Source organism: Lithobates pipiens, unplaced genomic scaffold (assembly GCF_037356315.1).
Source record: "Lithobates pipiens isolate NorthernLeopardFrog02 unplaced genomic scaffold, aLitPip1_a1.2 Scaffold_8, whole genome shotgun sequence".
NCBI classification, from domain to species: domain Eukaryota; kingdom Metazoa; phylum Chordata; class Amphibia; order Anura; family Ranidae; genus Lithobates; species Lithobates pipiens.
The window spans coordinates 250,627,916-250,634,371 of NW_027507903.1; the positions used below are offsets into that span (position 1 = coordinate 250,627,916).

At 44.6% G+C, this 6,456-nt stretch overlaps 2 non-coding genes across 2 annotated transcripts; both read right to left on the minus strand.

The window, feature by feature from the left end:
- Positions 1-230: 230 nt before the first annotated feature.
- Positions 231-302, minus strand: TRNAD-GUC (transfer RNA aspartic acid (anticodon GUC)). Its single transcript has one exon. It is a non-coding gene; the product is annotated as a tRNA-Asp (tRNA).
- A 2,513-nt stretch (positions 303-2,815) lies between these two features.
- On the minus strand, positions 2,816-2,887 carry TRNAD-GUC (transfer RNA aspartic acid (anticodon GUC)). The gene has a single exon. It is a non-coding gene; the product is annotated as a tRNA-Asp (tRNA).
- Between the last annotated feature and the right edge of the window lie 3,569 nt (positions 2,888-6,456).

Sequence of the window (6,456 nt, forward strand, 5' to 3'; positions counted from 1 at the left end):
AATATAATTTGTTTCATGCTGTTAAAATGTTACAACTGTTACACATCATAGAACGGATTTAGGAGAAAAAAAATACCTAGCAGAGGATGGTTTCGATCCATCGACCTCTGGGTTATGGGCCCAGCACGCTTCCGCTGCGCCACTCTGCTGAATGTTTATGACCTGAAGGCATGAACTGTATTGTGTAGTAAAGCATTGTAGAATTTGAAGGGGAGAAAAAAAACTTATGCCTCCCCGTCGGGGAATCGAACCCCGGTCTCCCGCGTGACAGGCGGGGATACTTACCACTATACTAACGAGGAGTTGCTTGATGATTATATGTGTCAACATTTCTTTTTGCTATGTCATATGGTTAGCATAAAGCTTTTTTATATAAAATAAAATGACAGAACAATCACACTAATTAACAATTGACAATTGGGCACTTAAAGAGGAAGTAAACCCATCAGTGTTTACTTCCTCTTTGATTCCCTGCAAAGGCAAAGTATAATAGGCTACTATACATCGCATAGTAGTCCATTATGTGTCACTTACCTGACACAGGAGCCAGCGAAGTCACCGCTGTCCCCTGTAGTCCGGAGCATCCATCTTCTCGGTAAGTCTCGCTGCTCTGCCACTGTCATTCGACGAAGTGGCGATGACGTCACTCCCGCGCATGCGCACGGGAGCCGCCACTCGCGGCATATCGCCGTTGACAGTGGCGCACTCAGTGCGCCTGCGCCGTAGACAGAGGTGCCTGTGTTTTGGCAAATATCTCCTAAACCGTGTAGGTTTAGGAGATATTTCTTGGACCTACAGGCAAGTCTTAATCTAGGCTTACCTGTAGGTCAAAGTGGTTTGTAAGGGTTTACAACCACTTTAAATCCCCCTCGTGACCAGACCAATTTTCAGCTTTCGGTGCTCTCACACTTTGAATGACAATTACTCACTCATGCAACACTGTACCCAAATTAATTAATTTTTCTTTGTTTCTGTGATAAAATTTTGCAATTTATTAATTTTTCTTCATAAATTTTGGCCACAATTTATACTGCTACATATCTTTGGTAAAAATAACCCAAATTAGTGGATATTATTTGGTCTTTGTGATAGTTAGAGAGTCTACAAGCTGTGGTGCAAATCATACAAAATTGATCACATCTGATGTACTGGTGGCCTATCTCATTTCTTGCGACCCGAACAAGCCAGGAAAGTGCAAATACCCCCCAAATGACCCCTTTTTGGAAAGTAGACATTCCAAGGTATTTAGTAAGATGCATGGTGAGCTTTTTGATGTTGTCATTTTTTCCCACAATTCTTTACAAAATGAAGATTATTTTTTCACAAAATTGTCATTGTAATAGGTTATTTCTCTCACATGGCATTTGTATACCACAAATGACGCCCCCTAAAATACATTCTGCTACTCCCCCTGAGTATTACAATACCACATGTGTGGGACTTTTCCACAGCCCGGCCACTTAGAGAGGCCCAACATGCAGGGAGCACCGTCACGTGTTCTAGGAGCATAAATTACACCTCTAACTTGTTGACTACCTCTTAGGCCCCATACACACTATCAGTTTTTCTGTTGAGTTTTTCCTTCAGATTTACCAAAACCACATAATATGAGGTCAAACGTTAGGAGTTTCAATGTGTATGCAATCAGGCAGGCCCTTCTACTACATGGTTTTGGTAAACCTGAAGGAAAAAATAAGCAGATAATCTGATCGTGTGTATGGAGCTTTACACTTTTGAAGGCCCTGGAGCACCAGGACACTGACACGTGACACTGATGTGGCACTGATGACAGATGGCACTGATACATGGCACTGATGACACATGACACTGATGTGGCACTGATAACAAATGCCACTGATGACATGTGGCGCTAATACGTGGCACTGATGACAGGTGGCACTAATACCTTTTACTGATGACAGATGGCACTTATATGTGGCACTGATGACACGTGGCACTAATACGTGGCACTGATGACAGATGGCACTAATACCTGGCACTGATGACAGATGGCACTGATACGTGGCATTGATGACGCGTGACACTGATAACAGGTGGCACGTGACACTGACAGGTGGCACTGATGACAGATGGCACTGATACGAGGCACTGATGACAGATGGCACTAATATGTGGTACTGATGACACGTGCCACTGATGTGGCACTGATGACAGATGCACTTATACGTGGCACTGGGGACAGATAGCACTGACAGGTGGCACTGGGGACAAATGGCACTGACAGGTGGTACTGTGGACAGATGTCCCTGAAAGGTGGCCGTGGGGATAGATGGCACTGACAACAGGTGGCACTGGAGACAGGTGACACTGACATTTACTTCGGGCATGTTATTTTCCGTTTTTTTTTTTTTTTACTCATGGCCGCTGCAGCCGTTCATCTCTCCCTCCTCACATGCTGTCTCTGTGTGAGGAGGGAGAGCCGGCGATGAGAGATCATCTCTCATTGAACACACCGATCGCGCTGTGTACAGCCACTGTGATTGGCCATTTACAGCGATCTATGACTGGCCGTGTCCAAGGGACACGGGCAGCACAGAACTTCCCAGATGCGCGCTCGCGGGAGCGCACATTGTGGAAGTAAACAGGAGAGCGTCCAGGGACGCCCTCCCAGCAATTGGCATCCACGCTGCAGCCGTCTTTCGGCTATAGCGCGGACGCGTAGTGGTTAAACTAGCACAGTAAATAATAACACTGCAATGAAAGAGTCAGATGGCTGTAAAGTCTTTATATGCAAATTCTTATAAATTGAGTTTATGACCGTACAGACGGTCTACATGACGCAGAAAAATTGAGCCTCCCCGTCGGGGAATCGAACCCCGGTCTCCCGCGTGACAGGCGGGGATACTTACCACTATACTAACGAGGAATTGCTTACATGGCTGTGATCACGTGGCTGTGATCACGTGGCTGTGATCACGTGGCTGTGATCACGTGGCTGTGATCACGTGGCTGTGATCACGTGGCTGTGATCACGTAGCTGTGATCACGTAGCTGTGATCACGTAGCTGTGATAACCAAATCCCTTTTTTTAGGTTCACCATGTGCCTTGCGCTCCTTTCTTGATCACATGGTACCCGCAGCACCCCGATACACTCATCTAATATTTGCTGTGTCACTACCCAGCCTCTAAATGATCTCTATTCAATACATGCTTGTCCCGTCCTCCCTTTTCTATGTTGTAGTTATCCTTTTTTGAGGGTATTGTTGCCTACGATTGTGGGTGGACAGTGTGGTTAAAGCGGGATTCCACCCTAAAGTGGAACCTCCGCTGATCGGAACCCTCCCCCCCTCTGGTGTCACAATTGGCACCTTTCAGGGGGGAGGGGGGTGGAGATACCTGTCAAAGACAGGTATTTACACCCACTTCCGGGCATAGACTCCCGTGGGAGTCTACGCCATTTCCTGTCCTGCCGCGCTGTCTGCTGGGACACACACGGGTCTCAGAGACAGCGCGGACAATTCCTATTGCGCTGTGCGACTCGCGCATGCGCAGTAGGGAACCAGGAAGTGAAGCCGATTCGCTTCACTTCCTGATTCCCTCACCTAGAATGGTGGCGGCAGCAGCCGAGGGCCGAGCGATCGATCGGCCTCGGCTGCCGGCATCGCTGGAACCCGGGACAGGTGAGTGTCCGTTTATTAAAAGTCAGCAGCTGTAGTATTTGTAGCTGCTGACTTTTAATATTTTTTTGGTAGGTGGAATCCCTCTTAAGCCCCGGGTTCACATGTATGCAATGTGGGAATCAGCGTCTTTCCCGTGTTTCTGCATCGCTGCACCGATGTTTATGGTTATAAAGTTAAGAAGGATTATAGAGTTTAATTATATGCTTTTAACCCCAATAAAGAACTACAGCCTAGTATTGATTGTCTTGTTGTTTCATTTAATTGCTTTTTCTATTTTTGGTGTTTTTGTTACTATTTGGTTGAAGGGGATAGTTCAGCTCTGATTCGGCGGAGGATTTGCTCACAGATCCCCTGCTAAGCTCTTGTTTACACTGAAAACTGTGTTTGTTCTGCATTTCCCGGAGCAGACACGGACCTGTCATCCGCCTGCTCAGCAGGGATCAGGGCAGAGACCCCCCGCTGAGCATTGTGAAAGGGGCCTAGCGGAGCAAACTACGACCACATGAAAGGGCCCTTAGGCTCGTTTGCACCACAAGCCCTACATTCAGTTTACAGTTCCAAGTGCGCATTTCATAAATTTGCATTCCTTTTTTTTACAGTTAAAACAAATTTATCAACTGTATGCAGATTGTACAGGTAGAATTATAATGGGTGTATGGCGACCCTAAAACATTTATTTTTCCCAATATTCACACAAGGTTGTCTGGAAGACGTAATAAAGAAAATGATGAACAGTGGAACCTTGGTTAATGAGTAATGCGGTTAACAAGCGTTTTGAAAGACAAGCAACTTTTCTTTTATAAATTCTGAGTCAGTTTGCGAGTGTTGTCTTGCAAAATGAGCAGAATTCAAGTTAATGGGGTGGGCAATACCGCATTTGGCCAGAGGTGCGGGGGGGGGGGGGGCGGTTCAGGGCCATTCGGAAATACTTGGAATCACTCGGAAATACTCCGTTCCGAGCCTTTCCGACGCTTTCCGAGTTCAGCCAAGCTGTCCACGAGTATTTCCAAGGCCCTCCGGCGCCCCCAACCTCTGGCCACATGCGATATTGCATGCAATAGAAGTCAATGCGGAACAAATTATCTTAGTTTCCATTGACTTCTATGGGGAAACGCACTTTGATATGTGAGTGCTGTGGATTACAAGCATTCTCATGCCAATATACGTCAGCAGATTGGCACGGCTGGGCATAACAATTTAATGGTACGTTGTTCCCTTTAAGGGCTGCCGGCTGTGCACGCGCACCCCAGCACAGCGGGGGACTCAATGTGCATGGCTGGCTGGCATGATCGCCACTGGCCATGCGTGATCACGAGCACGAGATCCAGCATGGGAATTTATGTGTGTTCTCCCCTGTTCTGTCAGGGGAGAGGAGACATATCATTTGTTCTTACTAAGTAGGAACAACAATATGTCTCCTCTCCCAGTCAGTCCTTACCCCATACAGTTAGAACACATCCAGGGAACATTTACCCTGGACATACATACATACATACATTTAACTCCTTGATCGCCCCCTAGTGTTAACCCCTTCCCTACCACTGACATTTACAAAGTAATCAGTGCGTTTTTATAGCTCTGATCGCTGTATAAATGTCAATAGTCTCAAAAATGTGTCAAAAGTGTCCGATCTGTCCGCCTCAATGTTGCGGTATTGCTAAAAATCGCAGATCACTAACTAGTAAAAAAAATAAATGAATAAAAATGCCATAAATAATTCCCATAGTTTGTAGACGCTATAACTTTTGCGCAAACCAATCAATATATACGCTTATTGTGATTTTTTTTTTCAAAAAGTATGCAGAATATATATTGGCCTAAACTGATGAAGAATTTTTTTTTTTTTTTTTAAACATTTTTGGGGATATGTATTATGGAAAACAGTAAAAAAATATTTTTTTTTTCCCAAATTGTCGCTCTTTTTTTGTTTATAGCGCAAAAATTAAAAATTGCAGAGGTGATCAAAAGTAAGATAACTCTATTTGTGGGGAAAAAGGACGCAAATTTTGTTTGGGTACAGAATTGCATGACTGCGCAATTGTCAGTTAAAGCGACGCAGTGCCAAATTGTAAAATGTGCACTGGTCAGGAAGGCGGTAAATTCTCCCGGGGCTGAAGTGGTTACAGTGCAAGATTAAATGAATGTAATCTATTTTGTAATACTGCTACAAAATGCCATTGTGTCATTACTATATATCATTGAACGGATTTAGGAGAAAAAAGAAAAAAATTCATAGCAGAGGATGGTTTCGATCCATCGACCTCTGGGTTATGGGCCCAGCACGCTTCCGCTGCGCCACTCTGCTGTCCATACAAACTTATGTGAAATATTCTTCTATGTGGTATTTCTAAGCGTGTATGAGCTGTTTACATCATGTAATTCCCTGCCTAGCTCATTGCGATAGCTGTAAACCGCCCACTAGGTGCTGATAACAGAAACCTCATATTATTTGGCTGTTTGAGCATAAACTGCATAGAGATTATGGATTGTGGGTATATGTATTGCATTTGTGAGTTCCATTACAAACTAGCAGAATACTCCGAAACAACAATTCTAAATGCGATGTGTTTATTGTGGACCTGTTACTGTGATCAACACACAGGCTATCTGCGCTCACACACTCATGATATTGTAGTAAAGGAGTCTAAGATACATGTGAGGCAGATCGCAATTTAGAACATAAAGGGGGAAAAAAACGCGCCACTCTGTTGAATGATTATGACCTGAAGGCATGACTTGTATTGTGTGGTAATCCACGTTTGAGAAAAAGAAAAAAAACATTGTTGAGTTTGAAGGGGAGAAAAAAACTTATGC